The sequence below is a fragment of the Cyclopterus lumpus genome, chromosome 19 (genome assembly GCF_009769545.1).
Source record: "Cyclopterus lumpus isolate fCycLum1 chromosome 19, fCycLum1.pri, whole genome shotgun sequence".
Classification (NCBI taxonomy): domain Eukaryota; kingdom Metazoa; phylum Chordata; class Actinopteri; order Perciformes; family Cyclopteridae; genus Cyclopterus; species Cyclopterus lumpus.
The window spans coordinates 10,491,585-10,518,091 of NC_046984.1; the positions used below are offsets into that span (position 1 = coordinate 10,491,585).

Genomic DNA, 26,507 nt, shown 5'->3' on the forward strand with positions numbered 1-26,507 from the left:
GCTGCTGCCTTTTGTGCCCAATATTTTGGATGCTGCTAACATCTGCCTCCACAACCTTAATCCTGTCTGCTACGTTCAGCATGAGTTTAAATCATTGCAAATTCTGATGACCTCCAAAGGACCTACACGTGCACACTCTCAAAAGCACATACTAACACACAAGCAAACAAATACCCTAAAACACATCGCGGGTGCACAGCACCGTCAAGGCAGGCCTTTGTCTGACCCTCTGGGTAAGCTACAGTATCAGCTGTAAAAGATGGATTATACTCCTTTATAACTACTCTCACACTGAGGCACGATGTAATAAGATGAGTGTGTGTGTTTGTGTGTGTGTGTGTGTGTGTGCACATCCTAAAGTAACTGGCTGCACACACCTACTGTGCCTTCCATGTGTTGAGTGTGGTATGTGTGCCCCTGCAAGCGGCCTAGAAGTGTGAGAGGTTTAGAGCCGTGTGCTCTAATAGAGAATACTGGAACAGTTTACACTGCTGTTGAGCAGAACCCAAACAAGAGTCTGAAAAAAAAAAGATTGCTCCCATTGTGATCAATCTGACTGCCTCAGCCAACCAGCCCTAAATAGATGGTCACATTTCTGTACCCTGTAGGCAGACACCGCTACGCAACATACTGTCAAACACAATGAATGACATCTTAGCCCGGCTTAAACTCAAATTGTGCTTATTGTTCCCGGTTAATTATGTCGATACAATACCTCCTAGTATAATACTGGCTGATTGCATCCTAAATATGTGTGTGGGTGTCAATAAAGACCACACTGTCTATAAGACCTGGATTCTGTTAGTTTGGTTATTACACCTGTTGTTGGTAAAGTTCATATCGATGGGTGCACAAGGAAAACACTGTCGCACTCAAAATGATTGGTTGTTGTAACCGTATAGCGAGAGCTGTGTTTATCACGAAGTGAGACTCTTCGGGGGCGTCATAGAAGCCGTGAGAGCCTTAGTAACGAGATCATTACAGACAGTTTCAAGATCGCCACACGAATAAGAAAAACAAGAAAAAGCTGACCCGTTTGTACTTTTTAACCTTTAAGCATCCACTGTCTTTTAAATGATAGCAACAGAGAGTTCTCATTGCTTTAATATATGTATAACAGACAGCATTTGTTTTAAGTTCATGCCAGAATAAAACCTCCAATTAAGTAACAGCACTATGGATATACTGCAGTAGTGTAGCACTATGCATGCTACACATGAAACAAAGGAGCGCTGCAATCTCCCCAATTTCCCAATTTGAATATGCTAACCATGTTGTAGCGACAATCTGGATCTAATTATACACATTTTAATCAGTCAAGTCAGTCAGTTAACAACTGTAGGACGAGTGGCTGTGATACTGTACTCGTGACCAAATTTAACACACAAAGATATCTGCTGTGAAAACCCAATTCACCTGCACACCTCACTTTGCTTGCCAGAAAATCAAGTTCTGAGCTTTTTCAGCATTTTAGATCCTATGTGTTGTACCACTTCATCCTAAAAAAGGTTTAGAGCTATAATATTAACAGATGTGCAGTCAAATGGTTAATATTACCCAGACGATACGCAGGTCAATGCTTCGACATAGCACAAATCTGAGCCCTGACAGGCAGCTGGAACAAAAAACTAATATAGTCCTTAGGCAGTGAGAAAACAAAAAATCCCCCCTAAAAGATTTAAGGAATGGATTTCACATTTAAAAATGAAACATGAGACTGCAGAACAAACTTATAGCTGCAATGCTAATTGGAAGAGAATTGAGCTGGAGAAATAACCCCACAGTCTCACTGCAGATGTCAACCCTATAGATTTTCAGTGTGATCTATATTTACTATACACTCTGTAAATACACCAATATTTTATGATCTACCTATTGGTGAGTTTTTCATGGGAGTCGGGGCTATTTTTTAACTCATGGACAGCTATGAGTTGGTATTGATTACATTCCAATTCAGTTCCCCTGCTTTCGCTATTATTGCCAGCCGGAGCTGAGATGCACTGCCTTTCTCTACCAATGTAGCTCAAGCTGAGAAATAGATGACCTCTGTTGATTTAATTACCCATGATCCCATGCAGCTTGGTCAGTGTGGTCCGTGTGACTTGCTGGGCTATATATTTACACTCATTAGTGGACAGGATGGAGAAATGCTTTATTAAACTGTCACAAAAACTCTCTATTGGTCTTTGTTAAAAATCTGAATTAGCATTTAGCACATGTTTCAGGAGTGCCATTTTTCATTGGAATGGCAATATCTCGAAGGAGTGTAAAATTGCTGCAAAGAGATCAAAATGATACTCCCCTCATTTGTTTCACTGCCCAAAAATAAACACAAATTGTGCATCCGTCTGAGGTAAGCAAAGCTCTGACTATGCAGTCGTCAGAGGATACGCTTCCATGTTTAGCCTTTGGTGGAATCCACTATATCTGTCCCTGTCACACTTTGAAACCACGGCTAAAAGGATGAACATGAAAAGTATGGGCAAAAGAAATGAAAATGAAGGGGGTGGGTGAGTCTCGGGAATTATAAGACGGAAACCGTCAACGTGGAGTGCATCAATGTCAGTCAAGCTCCATCCCCAATGATGGTGGCTAATTAGATGTTCCCATGCTCAGGAAATCATGCTGATAGGGAGAAACATTTTTGAAACTTAACCCAGCTGACATGTACTGATAGCATTGTCAAGCGAGTCAGCTGTGCCGACTGCTCGCATGGTTTGAGAGTCTAATTATGGTTAATATTACAGATGTATGTCCTTTTTACATACAGTGACAGGTACTGAGGGGGAAGAAAATCGGCCATAATTACGAATGGATGAAATAAGAAATGAAAGACCTCAAAGTCAATGCACAGAATTCCAGTTATAAATAACACTCAACATTTGGAACTTTATTCTGTTCCAATTAAGTCATGATCCCAACAATGTTCATGATTTCATGATTGATACATACGCTGTAACCACTCGGCTAGCGAGGTGTTCCAGTTACTACTTGTGGTCGACATCTTTTCCACAATAGCTATTAAATGTATTTACATCCAGTAATTACACGTACATAAAAGTTTTTTACTGGTAGTGGCGTACTCCATTCCCGCGTGGGATTCAGATTACTTCACAGGAGATGATGCACCATGAAATAAAGTGTATTTTTATATCATTTATAGAAGCCTCACTGTTTCCTACCTTTGCACTGTATCAGAGCTGTATTCATTTTCACATTAAAAGCATCCGACTGGCAAAACACAGCGTTGCGTTAGCTGTGAAGCAGCCAAAACAAACGCTATATATTTGTCACTACGGTTAACGCTAACCACAATTTTTTATCCGAAATGCATCTAACAAAACAATACGCGGCCATACTTCCCATTTTTTCAACGATGGGTCATTCATACTTTATGCAACAGAGTAACACAACGAGATGGAATAGCCACCGTGAGCTGTTGATGAACAGCTGGTACAGGCTGCACACACCTCCAACTTCTCAGCAACGTAGCCGACTTCACTGACTGTGTCCTACTGTTGAGTGCACCATGAAATCAGATTGTGGTTGCAATTATTATTGATTACCTTATCTATTAGGAGAACCTTTTGTTTGTCTGGCTGCAGTGTTCTCAGATCATCAGTCACTCTTCTGATGTATTTATGACAAAGCTGTTCAAGGAGTGTTTCCTCTTACCTGCGTACGGTAACCACGGTCACCACATGTGTCGCCAAATTAACTAGGACTGAAATGTAAAGGAGGACTTTAGTTGCCCTGCCAAAAAAACCCGGTATTTCTTACTATCTTATTGTTGTATCAGTAATGTGTTATACTTTATAGCTTTACAACTAAACTTTCTCCCGAAAACAACTTTGAATCCAGCAGAATGACACTTCAAGGGACAACGATGCTTCCCCTGATTATCTGCTTTTTAGTGGAGTCAGTGAACTCCTGGTTTGCTGTCTCTGCCTGAATCTCGGATGCGACACCCACATACAAAGTAATTATTCGGCATCTTGTGTCGCAACAAATACAGATACCTATGGAAATACATTATTTTAGTGAATAAATGGACTATCTATCCATTCATCCAACAATTTGTCTATCTAGTCTAATCTGTTATATCTTAATCTCCTCACTAATCACATCCTTGTTTGACTTTGGTTATGCAGACAGTGATTTAAATGTTTTAAAGGAATTTAGTAAAAAATATATTAAAGCCTTTAATAATCTGTTATGTTTGCTGCACCACATGCCGTTACTCACAGCCTCTCTTACAGTCGTCCAACCAATCACTAGCACTGCATTGTAGAGTGGTACAAATCTTCAATTGTACGCCTTTTGGCAGAGACTGAATTTGGAATCCAAAATGCAGAAAATCACAGCAGATTCTTGGCTCGCTCTTTATAGTTACATTAATGAGGACAAATAAAAATAACTAATACACTAAAACAGGCCAAATGAACAGGACATTGTGGAGGGGAAGATCCTCGTGTATTCAAACAGATTTATGTTTCACAGGTGATGGTGAACCGCCTCATTTTACTTTGTTCGCCTATACCTGTCTATAGTAAGCACACATTTTCTCCTCTAACTGCATTTGAGGTGCTGCTGTAGCTACTAATTACTTTCTTACGCGCTGCTGATTAGCTTTGCCTGGATCCCAGAGCTCCAAGTGTGTTTGTGTGTGTTTGTGCACATATATGCTGGGATGTTAATTGCTTCTGCTGCCACTAAAATAACAACACGTCAGCAAAATATATTTCATTGAGCCCAGTAAATACTAATTTTCAATGGAGAAAAAAAATCAAGGTTGTTTTCATCTATGAAGCCAGCAATCCTCGATGTCTGACCATGTGTCATTTCAGGATAACTGATCATGCAAGTGCTGAATTAGCAAGCGGTATTTCAAGATCCCTCACTCCATCTCTTTACTTTGAAGTGGCGGAAATGATAAGATTACATCGTGGAGTGATCAAGGCAACTGTGGGTCAGTGGTTAGCAGGTCCGTCTTTCAATCAGGGGGTTGACGGTTCAATCCCTGCCCTAGTCGATGTGTCCTTGAGCAAGACACTTAACCCTGTAGCTGTGTCTACAGTGTATGAATGTAACATGGAAAGTGTCTTTGAGTACCTTGGAAAACGCTATATAAATTAAATTTAAACCCTGTTTGTGTCATTCCCCTGTGTTGGTCCGTCCTGGTTCGATCGCTTGTGTTAGTCCTGTTGTTTTTTGGTGATTCCTCAATTTAAATGATTCCACTAGTTTATTTTCAAAGTTGTTAGCGTTTGGGTCCTGTCTCTCGGTGGCTACACATGACAGGAACAGAGTGCTGCCTGATGTCTGAGCTTAATAGCACTCCAAGAAAGGAGGCATTTCTGTGGTTTGGTTTGTGTAATATATTAGAGAGTATAACACTTTCTCCACTTTATTACTTGATCAAATCCCTGAAAAGATGACCGTTTCAGATCTGTGTTGGTTTGGTTAGCATCCGCTTTAGAGGTTATTTTGCTAAATGGGCCCAACTAGTGCTTCCTGTTAATTTTGTGCTTTCATATTTTGTCTTTCCTATGAAAAACTACAGGAGGTACACATTTAAATCAATCAATTAAATAAATGTTAGAATCAGTGAGCTATAACCTGTGTCGTGTTGCTTCCCAGTTGTTTGAGGCTCTACAGACTCCACTCATAGTAATTACAAAATGAACTTATTTCATTTAAATACTTGTTTTGCTTTCATTCTGATCTCATTAACACCTAATATGTAGACATGTATTGTCGTCATAGCCCGGGCCCATTGTATTAAACTGTGCTTGCATATTTGATGAAGTTGAATAATATAGAAACGGCCATAAAGTATTGTTATTACACCAATGTTTTCTCAGAGTATTTGACCACTTAACAGCTTCAGTTAAGCAGGTAAGCAAAATAACAAAGAATGAGTTTTATCAAGGCAATTATCTGAGCAGAACTGCGTCGGTGAATGTATTCCACCCTTGACTTCTCTCCGATGAAAGCAGCATCAGCCTTCTCACTCCCTCCTCCTTATCACACTGTCGAGCCAGCTTGCCGGCTCCCACACTGCGCTCGCCAGCAGAAAGGGCACTGCTCGTTAATGCCAGTGAGCTGGAAATGAGTCACAGCAGCTGGTCACGTGGCTGATCTGTACCCTGACGGGGACCTCTGCTCAGGAACTAAAGAACACGGTTTTCCCCGATCGTTGACATTCAGGGCTGCTATCATGACTGCTGTTCCCAGCAAACTGAGGGAAAAGAGCAAATGCGCACATTGAGTAAGATGTGGGGAATTAAACTGCATGCTTCGCCTTGTGGTTACTAGTTCCTCTGCTGGTTGTAGGGTTGGATGTTTATTGTATATGCTATGTTTTCCTTCTATGAATGTAATGAACTTAAAGATCATGGCTGTCTTCAAATGACTGCAATTAACACCACTGCCATGAAATTAAAAAGCCCATTCTGAAGCTATAGAAAATGAGCTCCAATTACTGTGATCTCCAAAGATACACTATATTCTATAAGAGCTCCTCTATGTTGCCATTATTTAAGCTACTTCGATTAAATATGTGTGATAACAATGTGATAAAGGTGAACAAATAAAAATGCTTTCCTATATCCAAGCGTGCGAACGCTCTAAACACCTGGGAGTCGTGCAACACAACTTCAGTTGTGCGTTGGTGCGCTGAGATTATATAAACATGCATTCTCTCACAGTTGATTTGCTTCAACCAGCTCTGTGTTTTCAAGTGGGATATGTTCGATATAATGAGATTATATTTCACAGTTTGTAAAGAAGATTGAGTTTCTAAGTGACTTCAAAGTGTCTTATAGGTATTAAGGAAGGGTTAGCTTGGCTATACTATACGCTAATTAGTTAGATAATAGATCCTAAATAAAAAATTGCTTCTTCGACAGTTATACATTGTATCACCAATTTGTGATTTTTGTTCACCGTGTGCAGAAGTTAATTTGTGGTGAAATGTAATCATTTAGTGCTTTGGTGCAGTTAGACTTCCCCTCAGTCTAACTGATTTATTTCTACTAGTCAGAATTGAGATAAGCACTTAACTTCATCTGAAGCTATTGTTAAGCACGACTCGAGCAGATATGTATCCGTTGGAGATTACCCCAAAGGAGCTGAGGTTCAGAACTCAAACTCAAAATGTCTTTTCTATCGTGCAGTGTCTGCTCTGGGAATAGGTGGCCTACATATAAAGTGACAGCGTCATACACAGCTGAGCATTACCTATTTTTTTCCTATGCTGTTAAAGATATTATTATGTAATTGGGAAGAGAATGTCAATTTATCGTGACTGATGTGTGGTCATTTGATCTGTCAGGAGGATGATAATGGGAGATTTATAAGACACACATATGAAATATACTAATATGTTACAATGTATTCACATTTATATATCTTAATGCTCCTGAAATAAAATACATAAGTGTGCCACAACATCATCAGGGTCAAATGTAAGTCATACGTTGTTGAAAGAAGAGTCAAACACAGGAGTGCTTTTCGCTAAATGCTAATGGGAACGATCTAATATTCCAGCCACATTTAGATTAATCTTTTGGAGACAATGAAGGTCAATAAGAAATTGCATCTTAATCCAATAGTTGTTAAGATATTTCAGTCTGGAGGAAACTGATGGATAACTGACCAACACACTGACAATGTCATCCCTGGAGCCTTGCAAGCAGCATTCCTGACAATCCTGATTGATTTTTAGAGCCCGACAACAACAGCAAACTTGAAACCATGATTTCCACAGCAGCTCGGTGTTCCATCTAGGTCCTCAGAAAAGCACAATGAGCACTGGCTGTGTTTCAGCACTGTTTCCATTCCCCGGCTTGACTTTTTCTGCGATCTTTCCCTTTCCTTTTTCTTTGTAATCACCTTTCTACATGCACCAGATGAAATATAGAAACCACTGTGGGTTTGCTGTACATGAATTGCTAAACGGAATACTACTTTCCTTTTCGAACAGGTTCTGTGGAAGGAAATATCTTTTTAGATCTATTTCTTTCAATACAAAATAAGGGTGTTGGCTGAAAAATGTACTGCAATGCTCTGGTCATAAACACCTTTAGGGACTTAAATTCAAAAGATAACTTTGCATGATCTTCTAAGATCTTCCAAGAAGACAATCTGAGAAAGCGATCCGAAATCAGAATTCTTTATGTCAAGTTTCTGAAAACTCTCAGCTCTGCTTGATTGTTAAACCTTGACACAATTGATTTTACATTCTGGCATTATCAAAAGCAGCAGACCAAATAAAGTGTGCTCACTCAACCAGGTCTATTGAAATGTTTGAACGATGAAAAGGCTTTGAAATCTGAAAAGGCTGTTTGTTGGAAACAAATTCAGTGTTCATGGTCAGTGAGCTATACTTGGCTCAATTCATTATGTTTTTTCATTTTTAAATCGGGAGCACTTTAATAAATACCTGTGTTAGAATATTCATGTGCACCAAAAGCTATAACATGTACTGTACTGTGCTTGATTACAGTGGAACTCATAGGCTTGGGTTATTGCCTGATAGTATGAGCTTTTTCAGTGATTCACTCGTTTTGCGTGAGAACCTCAAAATGAGTCACAATTTCCTGTTTTTGAATTTTGCCTTAATGAGCTCTCTGTTCCTTACTAAGTCATTGCAAATAAAGTGTTGCACACCTCCAGGGTAAATAGTGCTAAATACAAAGTGTTTTTTAATTTAACTGATTATAAGTTACAATTGAATTTTCAAGGTACATATTAGCAAACGTGGGTTGGAAAAAGGGGGTTGTAGTTATCAGTTGTATTAGTGAGCTGCACGACCAAAGCCACTCAACAGCTGCCAGTAACTGCAGCAGATGTGGCATGAATTCATGTTTACGCTGGTTTTTTAGACCCAAAGGAAAGCTCACATATCCACTTATCCCACCTAAAACGTTACAACATCCTTCCCCTAAACTGTACAACTGGAGCTCGTCCCATAGTGTGAACAAGTTTCTCTAATAATTGTGTTTCCGGACAAGAGGTCAGGAAACTCAGATATAAGAGAAAAAGCATTAGCTAACCACAGTGTTATTGTAAAATGAACACAGCAGAGAACACTATGCACGTCTCTCTCTCTTTCTCTCTCTTCTATACTGGCCAAAGCATTCTGACCAAACAAGCACAAAGAACTGAGCGCTAATTAAGTGGGTTCTGAATGTGCTTCTCCATTTGAGAACAACACACTGGATTGTGCAGAAATTATGTGTTAGGTTGTAAAGAAAATAACACGGACGAGTTGTCTGCTTTGTTGTAGTGCAACAAAGTCACCAACAACATACACATACTAACCACACCATTGCCACTGTTGGGTCGTTAATAGATATCCTGGAACACTGTTTTCACAGCTAAGTCATAAATCCCTAAGGCCCTTAAACCTGCCTTCACTGTCCGAGAGAAACTGTTTTAAAGCTTAATTGGTCAGCGAACAAAAATAGATGTCTTAAGTCAAGGAATGTTTTACTGTGCCTCTCTAATACATCTAGATTAGTTGTTTAATGCAGTAGTATCCTTTACCTAATAAAGACTAAATGATTAACTGCAATGACAGTCTAAAGGTGAAATAGCACAACTATTAACAGATGGTAATTAAATGGGTCAGTGGTAATTACCATATGATTACTGAGTTGATCAATAATTCAATTTCATTCTGTTTTCCATGACTTAATTATACAATTCATTCAGCAATTTGCTGAACTGAATGTAAAAAGAAATTAAATATCTAATTTTGGTATCTAATTCAATTTGTTTTCAGTAGACTATTTGTATTGTTTGATTTAAACAATGAAAATAATAAAAATAACACATCTTCGCTATGCTTGTGCTATATTTTGATACAGCACAACAATGTAGATCGAGCTAAAGGTCAACTTGAAATGCACAGTAATTCCATCAGAACCATATCAGAGAAACATCAAAGATAATGAGCAGGTTGGAGATCAGTGTTGATCAACACTACATGCCAGGGAATGGAGATGAGCCTCGTGCAAATTAGTGATGTTAAGTTTTCTGAGATGCTAATGATCAGATTTATAGATGCAAACTGGGTATCCCTCTGGCATGGTTTGCAACCTAGGGATTGGTGGCATGAAAGTAGATTAAACCTCAATTAAGCTGTGAGGCAATTATTCCAGAGTTAACTTAGCTCAATGTAATGTAAGCAAATAATGCTCATACATGAGAATAACATATTGTTCAAACAAACTGGGCTGTTTTTTCTTGCCTTATGGATAGTTGGTATATTCTTAACCAACACTGCCAAAAAAAGAAGTTAAAAAACATGATGGCATTACAGTAATCTTTCATTGTGTGTACCAAGACAAATAACTCATAAAAACACAGCTAAAGTATTGTACCGTGACAACTTGTATGAGTTGGAGCACTTATATTGGTGTGTGTATTTATTACATGCAGGTGAATGTCTCATTCTATCTCTAAGAAAAACTTTTTTAGTGAAATTCATCACTGATTTAAATTATGAAAGAAAATGAATTCTAAACAGTATAACATTTGACATCTTAACTCCACATATTTAAAATGTGAGGATTTGGTATTTTTTTTAAAACAATTATAAGCCTGTAGAATTATTTCTGCTTATATTGGATGAGACCGCTTAGTGTGAATGGTATTCCGATTCATTACATTTGACCTGTGTTTAATTAGCCTGTATAGGACAAACATAGACATAGCCGATGAATCATTAGAAATAATACTAGGTAACTTTGTGTGTTATGTGTGTGTGGTTACATGGAAAAAATAATGAGGGCAGCTGTCTTGATGTTTTGGACGTCAGAACACACACTGCTCCTTCTCATTAGAGACTCTATTGAATCTCCAAGCTACACCACTTGTGGAATCAGTAAATCATGCTATACGAACTACATTGACTTTTAGAGTTATTTTAATTCTGACATTAGTCATTTTGTTTAAGCTGCAACAATCAATATTCTATATAAACAATGACTTACATGACGTACTGAGTATACTGTCAAAGGGGTTGTGAATAGTGACACACTCATTGTCACCATTTAGCCCTACGGAGGGTTCAACTACCACGGCAGCTGTTTTTATTGTGAGAGCTTTGATAAAAAACAATGCGCACACCAAACAGACCCACAGACAACGTTTTTGTGTGTTTGTCATCAACAGTGTGTAAGATTTATGGGGATTTATTGGCAGAAATCTAATAGGAATGTAATATAATATTCATAGCTATGTTTTTTTTTTATGATGTTTAATCACCTGAAAATAAGTATTATTGAGTTTTCGTTTAAAATGAGCAGTTTATATCTACAAAGGGAGTACGTCCTTTTCATGGAGTTTGTTATGTTTCTACAGTAGCCCAGAATGGACAAACCGACAAACTGGTTCTAGAGAGGACATTTTGTGTTTTTATGTTACCTGAAGGACAAAGTATTTCTCTGACACATTTGGAAAGGGAGAGGTGAGCGGAGGGGTATATTCAGTTGGACGCAATATGAAACCTCACCACCTTGAACCAACTAACACCTTTAAACTGCTCCTTTAAAAAAAGGACCTATTTTTCTTGCATTTTCTGATATTTAAAAGAGTCACAAATGACATTTTCTAGTATGTGAGACATAGCGATTAAGTTGACGACAACAGAGAGATTAGCAAAGCAAAAATATTAAATTAAAGCTATGTGAATTTACCACGCACGGCAACTCAATGATCCACATCAGGTATCTACTGTATATCCAGAGGCACTGGCAATGTCAGACCATGTGGAGAAAAAAAAGTGTGCCGAGAAAGTCATTCGTGAAAACATGTGCCAGTCGAAATTGTTTGAAAAAGGATATTGAATCTAAAATTGACCACATCGCTGCAATGCAATGCAAAAAGTAAATATATCTCAAATTGAAACACAATAGTTAGAACGGCCGGTTTTGAGACGCAAGATGAGGAAAGATGTGAAAATGGCAGCTTCCAAAAACAATCATGACTCTCTCCAAATACAGGCTGGAGGATGTGAAGGAGACCTTATTAAGTACAACAGCAGTGGAGGGTGTCAAGGGATTGCGTGGTATCTCTGCAAAATATGTGTTCCAAGTCTTCAGGTCAAAAGCTTCTAAATGTTTAGTTTTATCCTGACAGACTGATTAGCAATGATGGCTACAATTTGGAGCACTGGTTGATTTGAGCTAATTTTGTCCAACTGTGCGACGCTAATTCATTTTATCCTGCAGGCGACACAAATGCCCCCTCCATCAACTCTATGTACAGAGGGGGTCCCAGGTAGCTCTTATCAGCCCTCTAACACATCCCCTTGCCAGCCGCGACTATGGATGCAAAGCCCTCAGTCACCTCTCCACACATGGCTCACTGCCCAGTGTCAGTGGACATTCAACCCAGAGAGTAAACCAACAGGAAGAGGCCAAGAAACAATAATTTGTCCAACTTACTGATGAATAAATAGAAATGAGTCAGATGATTAATGTTGCGCGTTTACCGGGTTTAGGGACAAACTAGAAATAATCCTTTTCCACATATGAACTAAACAACAACACCACTCACTACTTCAGAAACCAATGAAAGAGAACGCTGTGCAGCTCAATCAAGATAAGGACAAACACTTTGTGTGTGTGTTGATAATATGGAAACAGTCCAAAACAAACAATTGAGTCTAGTATTCCATCATGAAATCTAATTCTAATGCAACATTAAATGAAATGATTACAGACATTTTAGCATATTAGCATATTATTAATGACCATCAAATCTAAATTTTGAATAAAGCATTTACATACAAAAAAACATTACTTTTAAGTATCTATTTCTATATCTATGTGTGCATTTGTAGATCCAGAAAATGTAATAAAATAAACAATTAGTCCATGACAAATGCAATCTACCCCGGCCTGAGTTATGCATGTTTAAAACTACATTGCCCAGCTGTTTTAGACATTTACTTACTATCTTTTGAACATATAAATGTGTATTTTCAAAGAGCTTTTAAAGAGTTATGTCTCTGTAAGACAGATGAGCTGGGGTTAAATAGCAAAGACACGGCAGGGAAAGTATTGATAGGTGGAAAACATAGTCTGTGTTTTGGTCTTCTCAAAATCAACCATCACACCAGGCGTATCTTTTTAGCCCTGATGTTGTGAAATTAAAATGAATAAATCAGCGAATTATTGATAATATAGCAAGCATAAAAAAGGAATAATTATTAAACACATGATTGACCAATTGATTTCTATAATTCGTCAATCTCCACATGTCAACAAAACCACAGGACACACACGCAATCATTTCTGTCTCGGTAATAACAGCACGCAACATATGCTGGAGCCCTGAATTCAAGCTTTCATGTGGATCTGGTTCTGCTCGGCTCAAATCGTCTGCACACAAGTGACTTTGTGCATGTTTATAACTGACAATGCCCGTCATGACTGATCTCTTCCTTTTCCAGAACCTCCTTTTCACTGGCAGACAACCTGCTAATGAATAATGTACGCTGCTGCTCACGTCCTCAGATTAGACTGAGGAAATTGTTTCGGGAACACATGAATGTTTAAAGACGAGTCACTGAACCTCTGTGGCGGCTGGAGGGGCCTCACTGGTGTCATTCGTTTGTGCCCAAACTGCTATCAGAGGATTGAAGCGACAGCATGAGGCTCCATGCGAATTCAGTAGGAAGAAAAACCCTTTGACTTGAATCATTTGTTTCTGGGCTGAGGACTCGCCAGACTGATACAAATGAGTGAGAAGCTTTACATTTTAGTGCAAAACGCCAGGCTGCTGTCATCCAAAGGGGTGAGGGGAGGGGTGGGTAGGCGGGTGGATGTTAAGCCGACTCTTAGCATTGTTGGCAGTGTATCTGCATGTTTTGGCAATATTCCCCGTAAGCTCAGCATACAAGGATCCACTGTGCATGTCCACGCTGTGCATGTGCACACAGACACAAACTCTTATCTCAGCTGGAGTCCTGTGCAGGATATTTACGTTAAAATTACATAAAATGAAAAATGAAATTAGAAAATAAGTGTCCCTCGGAGAGTTTTCCCTCCCTCTTGTGCTAACATGTTGCATATGATTCCTTGATGATGAATCAATGTATTGCTTGGCGTAGGTCCGGATTTCTTCATTTCAACACTAAGAAAACTGAAGAGATCCTCTGACTCTTGACTGGTAACAGTCGATGACTACAATTTTTTGAGAAAGATAATATGTCAAACTGTCTATCTATATTTGATTAAGAAATACAATTCATCTGACACACAGGAAAAAGATGGAAGAGTAAAATGATACTGGATTTGTGGCAACGGTGGTTTCTAATACAATTGTATCTTTGTTGTTGCAGCCTTTAATTAAAAGGGTTTCTATCTGAACCACAAATATTAATCTCCTTGCTGAAATGCTTCTTTTCCTGAACTTTTGTTTGCGGTTCCATATCTTCTGTTTTACGACAGTGTCTGTAACTAGTTATTTTTCTCACTAACTATCACCTTAACCTTGCTTAAGAACATTCATAGACAGGCTCTTAAAAAAGCTCTTAAAGCATACTTGACGTAAAACACTCTTATCCTCACAGATCAACCTTTATTGGTCTAATTTAAAGAGCTACAGGGCACCAAAGCTCAGGTATGAGTGTATCTCGTCCACACCCACTGCTCTTCCTTTGCATGAGCACATTTGAAACTCAGTGGGAATTGTGTTCAAATATATACTGGCAGACCTATTGAGCAGCATTATGTCTATAGTTTCTCTGTGCGTCAGTATTTTCACACCAGGCCAAGGAACCTCTGCTGAGAAAAATTCTATTATTTTCATCCTCTTGGAATAAGAGACGAGCCGAGACGTTTCTTTCACCATTTTTGATTAAGTCTAAAAGCTACAACTCTATTTTCCTGTGTGTATTGTTATATTTTAAAAGTAAATGTGTAGACACTAATTTGGTTGTTCTTTATTGAAGTAAATCATTTCCCTCTTTGTGAAAAAGATTATTATATTCCGTAACACTGTGTGCTGTGTTGTTGTCTAGTCCAGACAATAATAGAAACTAATTCCATCTGATCGCGGACGCCTTCTAAAAACTAATTTCTTCTCTATATTCCATTTAGTTTCAGTTAAAATATTCATGATGAGTGAACATCGCAGTGATAGCTTTCTGTCTTTGATCTTGCAACAAAAGTCAACTATAATAAATCATAGAAATAGCAACTTTCTCTGTAAAACACACAGTCGCTGGGTGGGCTGTGCATATGAAGGAAAGCACTGTTGTTGTTGAATATGTTCCACGGCTTCAACCTCATGTTCAAAATATTTAATGACTTAACGTATTGTAATCGACTGTAAAACTGATTTATTTCTGTTTTTGTTTGCATATTTTGAGGCAGTGTAAATGGTTTCTCCTTTCCAAAGCCCAGCTTGAACATAACAAGCATATGCAGTAAAATAGGTGTTCCCAAAGCACATGACAGAAATTTGCCTTTTAGGCTTTCTGCCAGAAATCTCTTTAGGTTTAGGCAATGAACCTACGTGGTTAGGTTTAGGAAATGATCATGTTTTGGCTTGAAATAAACCCTTTCGGGCAGAAAGCCCGGAGAAGAATGGTGGACTCACTGAAAACGTTGTGTGAGCGTACTGGAAGTTAATACTCTCACTAGCAAACATTCTTGGCTCTTGGTGGTAAAGCCAGTTCAAGGATGATCAGTTGGGCAATTCAAGTGCTTTCAGCCAGAAACACGAACGATTTCGATTGAGAAAAACTTTTCTATCTGATTTGAGAGGTAAAAGGCAAGCAAACTACCGGTACTCAGAGCAAACTGATACGTAATTACAGTGCTCACTATAGTGTTCGATTTAGAAGAAGCCAGTATATGATCCCATTTGCTGCTCAGAGTATGATCCTATAAACTACTTCAGACACACCGTTTCATTTATGAAATGGACACAGGACACGTGGTATGAAATGAAAACAAGCAACTTTTAGTTTGTAAATTGAGGGGCTCACAATGCAAGATCTCATAATTACATACACTGGAATTCGTAGAATTGAGAATGAGTTTTCAAGATAATCAGTCTTAAACTCATAAACTTATTTTATACAATACAAATAATAATGTTAGCATACATTTAGCATAATAGGAGTTTCTATGACTATCAATCCGCCACTTAGTCATTTATATTTTAAAAGCCATTCAGGAAATAAATGGATCTGGAGCCTAGAGCTGAAAGTGACACTTAAACTGCAATTAGCATGTCAGGGCAATGGTTTACTCATCCGTGTTACTGGAGTAATGGTGTGGTCATGAGTTATTCAGGTTTGAGTTTATTCATTCTGGTGTTGAATGTATTTCACTACAGTACGGCAAATGTTAAAAACAATATCAGCATCATTCATCTAGCAAGTACAAAAAATATGATGCTTGCTTAGACAGCATCAAGGATTTTGCAAGTCAAAATGTTGAATGACTTTCAATGTTTGGTTAAAGGATTGTTTACTGAGTGAAGATCAGATAATTAGATTAGAAACATTAGGAGAGACTGGACAATTTATCATTATTGTTTTTCGTCTGAGTGTGCCTCCCTGTTTCTCTGTAAATAATGTGCACAACCAGCTCTACGCGTCTGTTTGTTTGCTATCAAATCCAAGTTTTATCTCAGATCAACACGGCTCGATGATTTGTAATCGTCTATCAAAACAATAGTTTGCAAGATATGACTTAAGGTACACAGTGGAGTTTCTGACCAGTAGTGGCTCTAGTATGTGATTTATGGAGTGTAGAGCCATACTGTTTATATCTTGAGCTCAACCAATGCACCGTGAGATGTATGCGACAAAGGGATTGAAAAAAGTTAATTTACAAAATTATCAATTTGCATTCTGTGTTGAAGATTTGTCATGAATTGACTGAGCGATATTTGAAGTTTGAAAGTTGGAAGAGACAATTCTGCCTATCTCTATGGTGAATTTATTATATCTTTACCGGCTGAACACTAAATATGTAGATAATTGTGAATGAATCATTGCAACTTAAAAATGACTTCATGCCAAAGCAGTAGGATATCTTACTTTAACACAACACATCTTCCAGGTGACACATATGAAAACTCGTTGGCCTCAAAATAGTCAGGTGCAGTCTGCCCTGCATGGTACATTAACAGCAGAGTATCATACCAATCCAACACCCAGGCAGAGGCTCAAAGCAGCAGACTATAGGACGAGGATAAGTAGGTTTCAGGAGGCTCCAGTCAGATTGCATAACAATCAAGGATGAAGTCAGGCAAGGACATTACATGCTGACATATACCCATGGTGAATATTTCTTTCCTGCACGTGTGGGCGATTTATCTATTTTTTTTGTATACATTTCATTGTCTAAGTCCATGTGATCCAGCTCACATCATTACCAGACACGGGGGGAAATAAGCGAAATATCACAGTTGCAATGATGTGTCACCTGTAATTCTGCTCAGTTGTATGACAAAGAGATCCCGTCACAAATGTGACTTTGGAGCTATAGATTTTTGGGTCAATTTTCAATGCAGTTGGAAACTCTGCTCTACTTTAATACTTCCTTGAAGCAGATTAAGATAAGCATCTCCCTTCCTGTCCTAAATTCAATGAGATGACAACCCCTACTGTGCTGCTGCTTCTGACGATAGAGAAAAGCCGGGCTGTGTTATGTCTTGCTTAAGCAAACTTGCACTGGATTTTCAATAAGTTTGACCCAGGTCAGGACTTAAGTGAGTCTAACCTCAATCCCAGACTCTCAAGCACAGAGAAGAAACACGTGCTGAATAACTTCACAATAGATGAGGATAATTAGTATGACTGTGAAGTGTTTTCGTAAGGCTGTGGTTACCCTTCAGTTCCATGATACAACTACTGACACACCTAGACACAAACATATCTGATTTAGCTTGTAGTCTCACTGCCTGTCAAAAACCAGAAGTGAACATCGGCATGCTGTCACTGTGATCTGGAATCCTCCATCCAGGATCAATGCAGATGCAGATATGATATTTGGCCAGATATTGCGAGGAAGAGAGGAACAAAGTAATAAAAAGGGACCGATCTAAATGCAGACGACCATATCTACAATAACAAATTATCGACATCATGTACAATGTTGATATCACAAATATCTTCAGAATCAGTTGTCCAAAATCATATATGAATCAGTAAACTGTAGCTTCAATGGCATTCAATAAAGAAAAAAAATGTACCCAATGTGATCCAATTGGTATTTTCTGTGCACAATAAAGAGTCGGTGAGCTTTCGGTTGCTTATTTTGCATTATGAAATATTATGCAGTGGCCACAGCGAGCGCCGTTAACCTCTCCGCGTCACACAAAGTTTATAGGAAGAATCAAGGCGCTCCCTGTGACCAATTCAAACTCCCCTGCATGGTATTGATCTGTCACTGACATGGCTATAATGCAGGACACTGGTGCTAATGGAGAGTGATAAAGTAACTATAAACCCTCGGCAGCTCTCCAGTGCATCACTGTAAAGAGCGATAGCAGCATACAAGAGGCAAGAAGACTAACAAATAGAATGTCTACATTTTTGTTATACTCTCTCCATGAACACAAAGAGACCTTTAATGGATTCTTGTGAAGATAACAATAAGAAAGCATTTCACCACAGAGAGCAACACATGTAAAGTGTACAATTTGGGGGGGCTTTTATGGTCTTTTGAAACCGCAAGTTAAATGTGGTGGTAGCTTTCCACTTGAGCCTTAAATATGCATGTGCTTGGTGAGGGGAAAATAGTTGGCCTTTTTATTTGTTTACCATGTCTCAGGGGGATTTTTATAAAATAGCTGAAGAAAGCTAATTGCCTTTTTTGTTACTCATAACCTTTCACATTCCGATGCATGTAACTTCTTACAATTACATTGGGTGCCAAAGGATATGTGATTTCCCCCATTAGATTGCAGTAACCTGTTCTCTTTGGAGTGAGCCTACAGTTATGTAGCGGTACGCAGGTCCATCAGTATTAAACAACACTGTCATTTGAAAAGTTCATTTATCTTTACCAAATCTTATTGCTGTAGGGGTTACCGCCACCCATCAAATATGTGAAATAGTATTGTGGTGATTATTGATTGCCAGCGAGGAATACCAATCTCTAATTTAGTCTCTTGCTGCATGGTCGTGTCTTGCTCGCAGACTCCTCAGTTCTGGTCTGTCCAGTTCAACGATCATCTCTCTAACCCTCTGGCTATCTCACATAAATGTCACCACATATTTATTGCTTATATGATTATGGCAGTATGAGAGAGTCAGCTAAGAGGAAACACTCATATGTCGATTCCATAACGTCTCAAGATTGAAACAGTGTAGGCCAAAATATGTAAAGTAAGTGGATAAAGCTCCAGAAATGTAGGATCCTACATTTTCCATAATGTAACTCAAAAGTCTCATAATAGCCTGTTTCTCCCAAAGCCCACCCCTCCAGATTGTAAAACTGGCTTAATCTAAGATTTTATATTTATGTTGGGCACAAAATAAAGACAACAGACATAATACACACTTCTGAGGATGATGAGTTAGACCCAGAGCTTAGCACATAAAAGAGTAATGCACACAATGTGGACTCAAAGTCTCAAGCCATAACCCTGATGATATCATCAGGGTTATGGAAGGGTTACTTTTCATTCAACTTTGGTTGCTTTCATAGCAAGATCATTATTTAACCGTTTTCACAGGCTGAATCATACTCCTCATGACAAATAAACCAACAGCCTTATGTATCAAAAGTGCCCTTCGAAACCAAACAATGTGTATTGAAACATAGTCCTAACAGACACAAGGTAATTACTCAGGCACACCACATCAGCTGGTAAACATGTGTGTTAGGAGACTCATAGGAAAAAACATCACAGTTACGGACGTTTCTTTGACCGACTAGAGTAAGTTCTGAAGGTAGTTCACCTTAAAATAGTGATTATGATCGCAGTGTTGGTTTTATAGTTTCTAGTCAAGAGAAGCAGAACATTGAGAAATAAAAGGACACATTTTAAGCGTTCTGAAGATATATACGATGCGTTTTAACCTTGTGGGGAGCAGTATTTAAAAGCTTTAATTAGTTTGAGGTTATCTCCAATTATTCAAAGGTTATAGCCGTTCTTAGTATTCATGCAACAAAAACCAACTGTGTCCTTGAAGCATATTTCTCAACAGAAAGGGTTCCGTGTAACGAGGTTTTCATCTTGTTGAGTGACGCCTGAGCTAGAATCTGTGCCGTCATTGGTTGAAATGAGTCACGATGGATGGTGGTGAGCTTTCATACAAGGCTCAATATATAAGTCTCATACATTTGCAGTAGCTTACAGTGAGAAGACGACTGACTGAAACATACTGTATGTTTGGCATGATTATACACATGTTATAAATAAATACAGTACGGGTGTGTAGAATAAGTTTGTCGACGGAGCATTTGTATAAATTTGTATGCAAACTATTGAGAAAATTAAAAGCATTAATTTGAGTTTTACTTAACCTCAAACTAATTAGCCACAATTTAATGTATTATCGAGGAGGCAGCTGTTAAAGAGAAAAAGATATATTCATCATTCTGGGGCTAACACTAATTGCAGTCCTCATTCAGAGATGAAACATTTTGCACAAGTATCTAACAGTTCCCTCTGCATATGAAGTTACAGAACATACTTCAAACATAACTACACCGCAAATGATGCTGCCTGAAAAAGCTTTAGAAATTCTAACATTGACTGAGCTGTACTTGAGCATAGAAAGAACATATGAATCCTTAAATTGTCTGCTACCCCCTCTGCTTTTCTGCAGCACTATCGATTCTGCTCATTTCTGCAGTGTTAAATGGATGGCTGATATAGATTTCTATTAGGATGGTGGAGTGAATTTTTTTTCTTTCAGAGCATTTTTTCTTTCAGGGCATTGGAACATTCAATATAGTGTCTGTGTTTTGCTCCATTTAACACACAAGCTCAATATATATATATCGTGCTTTAAACTATCACCACCTGGCAAAATAGCCAGTAGCCTCTTGCCATCCTCCTAACCTCTTGTCCATCCTACTGTCATTTCCTCAACTTGACACCCTTTCTCTGTGAACTGACTACACTAAACTCATAAGTCTATCTGCCCCTCTGCCTCCTTTGACCTTCTCCGTTCACTATCTTCTTGACTTCCCCGTCAATCAGCCTGTCTCCTGCTGCATTAAAGCCTTGCAAATTGAGTGAACACAAGTTCAGGTTGCTGGAAGAAAGTGCTTCAAATGCGGCTTGTCTGATGACCTCTCTCACTTTCAGTTGCTCCACACCTTCTTATCTGCATTTATTTCCACGGCTACCTCAACACCTCCAAGTCTAAATCCAATCATGTGCTTCTGACCTCAGCAAATAATTCTCTGTATTCCTCCTCCCCCCTTAAGGTTCCTTCACCTGCCTTGACGAGAAGTTAGACAATATTCAAAGCTCTTTCTTTTAACTACCCACTGACCCTGTCCTCAATTCCCTCCACTACCTCCTCTGCTGACCTTACTGACTTTGCTTTAAATTATCTCCCTTCTCCACAGACGAGGCCCTGAAACTGATCCACAATCTTGCCACTTCTCCTGTTTGCCTTCATCAGCACCTCTCTGACGGCAGACAGATTACAATCTGCCTTCAAGTCAGGCCAAGTGCCACCGTGGGAGCACTTCATGATAATGGAACTTTCCCATCTTTAAGAGAGTTCATCAATATTAATACTGTGCTTATAATACTATATTATAACATTCAAAGTTGCACATCATTAGCATGGACAGTTTATACAAGTCATAAGAAAGGAAAAGCGTTGATGGTATAATTTAAACTGTATGTCATTATCTTTGATTTTCCCCAATCATATACAAATATGAATAGTGCTCAAGCTGCATCCATTTACTGCCTTTAAATGTGCTTTAAGCATCTGTAATACGCAAAATATATTCTCCTATTCTTATTAACACCCAAGCACGAGTGTTGCTTATACCTTTTTGGAAGTAACTTCGGACATGCAAAACTTACACAATAGATTGTCTGATTCTCTATATAAACTAAATGATATTCACACCTCTTTGTGTTGGCTTGTAGCATCAATCAGCATCAGCTGTATTTATGTATGGCCGTTTTCTACGGTGACCGGTGTCATTTTGCGAGTACTGCGGTCTAAAATATGCTGGTTGATTTGTACAGCAGAACATGTGAGTGTCTGGTGTCAAATCTGTTGATATGTATAAAGATCCTGGTCTATATGAATTAAAATTGTGCAAATTATGAAAGCTTATAGTGTATATTAGAACAAAGAACTGTCCTCAATAATATAATGAGTTACATCGAGCTGCAATAATCAATGTTTTAATATTATGGCTCAAATAACCTGGTTAAAGGGGGTCACTCGTAGTGATTTGATAAACCCTCATAATTATAATCTTTTGTTTCACTCTCACTGCTCTCATCAACCTCATTTCCAGACACAGCTGGCAGCTGATTTCAGCACAAAGAAATGCCACAAAGTGGCCCAAAAAAAAGACAGAAATTAATGCTGCTTTAATATATCTGAGTAAATTATCACAAAAGGCAATAGGCACCAGCGCACTTTTATGAAGCATCATACTTGTGGTTCAATGAATTATATTGTAAAGGGTTTCTTAATTTTGATAATGCTCTACAACAATGTCAACGCCTCAGAAATCAACACAGAGTCACAACCTTTGATCATTGTGAGCTTTGTAAAGGTGGCATTATTGCACGGCTGTTGCATGAGGTCACATTATTTGTTTCAGGCGTTCGTGTTCTTCTGTTCACTGAGAAAGATGCATGAAATACATTATTAAATTAATTCATGTACATCTGCATATATTATTTTATTATTCAAAAAGGAGCAACCCTCTCTGTCATCTTTTTTTAATGAACAATTTCTTGATTCTCAAAAGGAGATAGTACTCTAGAAATGTACTTAGTTGTAGTTCCCAGCTAAAAATAAAAATCAGGAAACACACATATGGACCAATGGCAGATTGAGGTGGAATGTTCCCAACAGGGAATCGCCTTAGAGTGAGAAACATTGCTTATATAAGAAATGGTAAGCAAATCATACACCCATCCAAGCAGAAGTCTACAGGGAATGTCATTGGCCTCCGGTAGCCATGGACCAAACCATAACCTACTGTAACAAGTCTAACATTAAACACCAGGAGCTACTGGTGCCAGTTTGTCTGGCTGGAGGGAGGCCCTGCTTGCCCATTCACTAACACAAGAATGGTCTGAATTAAAGATGGTCTTCAATAACTAGAAATCGAATGGAGGCCACTGGGGTTGTTCAACTGAATCATACACATCATTTATGTTGTCAATTTGAGAGTCTGCTTATTTGTCACACTCATTTTTATCCCTGAGCAAAATAAGGTTTCCAACATGTTGGCATATGAAGCAGTTTTATCACCTCACACATAACCTCCTTGACATGCTGCTCTGCACTTGTCAGGTGAGACTGATATATTTTTTGGCTTCGTGAAAATCGCCACAAAAATGTGACGTGCAAAATTATTTTGAAAAACACTTTTTCAATATTTTCAATGGCTCTCTAGCCTACAAGAAGCACTACACCGCCTGAAGTGGACTGTACCGTCGCCTCACCTTGTGATAAACAGCATAAGCTGATTTCCCACTTTATTCTTGTTTCCCTCTTCCCTTTCCGTCCTGCCTCATCTCCCCTCAGACAGACTATGCTTTCATAAGAGGCACAACTGCTGTCAGTTTAATGTCTTGAACGCCTTCTTTGTTGGTGACAGTCACGTCTCCGTGTTCGTGATAAAGTTGATAATGTATTCTTTTTTTTCATGTCAACTTCAGTGTGCATAAAACATTATTTTTGCCATCAGAATTGTCCTAACTTTTTTACCCAACCAAGGATGAGCATTAACACACAATACAGTGTTCTGGGAACAGAGGCTGCAGCCATTAAAGGATACGTGCACATATTCTACACAAACATGCTTGCATGCAAATCCATGCTCATCCCCAAACCTTTTTTTTCACAATAAAAAAATTAACTATCGTTTGTTGCAAATAAACGATAATTTCAGGTGCTTTTAGACATTACTTGGAATTGTTTTTTTAATTTGTTTCTTATTTCTGTAACATCCCTGTAATTTAAGGCATATATGTTGACTGTAAATGTATCAAATGCTTAACAGTCTAATCAGATGCCAGTTGAAGACTGATTTATTTCCCATTTTCTTAATCTCTTAAGTGTGAATTCAACAAGTAACAAATATGACGGTGACATGTGCAAATTGGAGACGTAACAGATGTATTACAAGCTCTAACAAATTGGGCCAGAGCAAGTGTCCGTGCATATAACCATGGAAACTGTATGTGTGCACTGCACTGTTCAATACTGGGACCATCTGTGGAGGGAAGTGAAAGATACACTGCATGGCACTACATAAGAGAGACTGGCTGACAAGGTGGGAGTTAAGGTGGGTTGGATCCTGTGCTGAATTAATGGAGTCTGGACTTAAATACAGAGACAGCGTCTGGTTACTTAACAATAGTGGGAAGCTTGTCCACATAGTGGGGTTTCCATTGTCAAAGCTTTTTTGTCCCAAAGCTTTTTATTCTGTCGAATGCAGGCATGACTAATCCTGCAAGTCCCTAATCGATATGTCCATTTCCAACACCATGAGAGAGTCTAAGAGACACTAGATTATCTTTGTGTTTTCTCGTTTACGTGGATATCAGGGCTGCTTATTTGTGGATGGCAGACTGTGTGTGTGTGGTGTGTGTGCGTGTGTGTGTGTGTGTGTGTGTGTGTGTGTGTGTGTGTACGTGTAGTTGATTAGGCTTTTTCACACATGCTAAAGATAGAATAAGTAACCCGGACAGAATAAAGAATGTTCATAGACTTTTTCAAATAATAAAAAGAGGGTGCAGCTGGCAAACTATGCTTGGAGAAATGATTTGGAAGTGATTTGGTGCATAACAATAAACTGTGCATGCATACCTTTCATATTTCACATATGTTTTACGGAAGAAAATTCTGCATTCAAATGAATGGACAGAATGTTCGCAAATGAAACATTCTCACACTTTTTCATGCATTTTGAACTCTTATCTTTATCTTATCTTTCCGACTCCGACTGCCAGGAACCTCGGAGTGACGCTCGACAGTCAACTCTCCCTGACTGCCAACATTGCCGCAATAACACGCTCCTGTAGGTACATGCTGTACAACATCAGGAGAATACGACCCCTTCTCACTCAGAAGGCGGCACAGGTTCTGGTCCAGGCTCTGGTCATCTCACGGCTGGACTATTGCAACTCCCTCCTGGCAGGTGTACCTGCTAATGCCATTCGACCTCTACAGCTCATCCAGAATGCAGCTGCTCGACTGGTCTTCAACCGACCGAAATTTACCCACACTACTCCGCTCCTCCGCGACCTTCACTGGTTACCGGTGGCCGCCCGCATCCGCTTCAAAACATTGGTACTTGCGTACCGTGCTGCGAACAGATCGGGTCCAGTCTACATCCAGGACATGGTCAAACCGTACACCCCAGCCCGTTCACTTCGCTCAGCTTCTGCCAATCTGCTTGTAGCTCCTTCACTTCGAGCTAAATCACGACTGTTTGCTGTGCTGGCTCCTCATTGGTGGAACGAGCTTCCCATTGACATCAGGACAGCAGAAAGTCTCTACATCTTCCGGCGCAAACTAAAAACACATCTTTTTCGACTATACCTTGAATAGGTAGCACTTAAATGCCGTAGTAGCACTTAAATGTCCCTTACCGATAGCACTTTAGTAGCACTTAAATGGCACTTACGGATAGTACTTTGTAGTTTAACTTTATTGAAGAAATTGTACTTGCTTGATTCTTGTTGTTCTGAGTTTGGACTCACGGTTTTATGCACTTATTGTAAGTCGCTTTGGATAAAAGCGTCAGCTAAATGACATGTAATGTAATGTAAATGTAATCTTATCGACTCAGTCATACGTTCAGCTTTAAGACATTGTGGGTACAGAGCTGCAGGCATGTAAAAAAGTAATTTGGGATTATTGCAAAAGACAAGCTTATGTTTAGGATTTAGTTTTCTTCAGCAAGACAATCTTGTAACGTGTAAAATTCAATGGCCATGAGCAAAACATGTAAAATACACACCGAGGCTGTGACCGGTGGACTAGTCAACATGATGACGTTTTCTAGTCTCATTTAGTCACTTGTTTGTCCCGAGAGGAGTATCTACTGACGCATTATATATCGTCGAACAAAACATCTCATATGTTAACCGTAGAATCTTTTTCAGGCATCTAACCAAAGGCACCTGACCCATTAAAAATCATTATTAAGTCATTTGTGAGTTTTAGGACTCTTTACTGCACCACTCTATTATTCAACTTTTAAGCTGTTCAAATATTGTTGTACTTTTTTTTTTTTTTATTCTTTGGGACCGAATGTTCAGAGCCAGGGTGTGTGACATTACATTCTTCA

General features: G+C 38.8%; 1 protein-coding gene across 1 annotated transcript in view; it reads right to left on the reverse strand.

Moving 5' to 3' along the window:
- nrg3b (neuregulin 3b) overlaps window positions 1-26,507 on the reverse strand; it is a 165,937-nt gene that overhangs the window by 36,656 nt on the left and 102,774 nt on the right. The gene's annotated exons all lie outside the window — the stretch shown is intronic.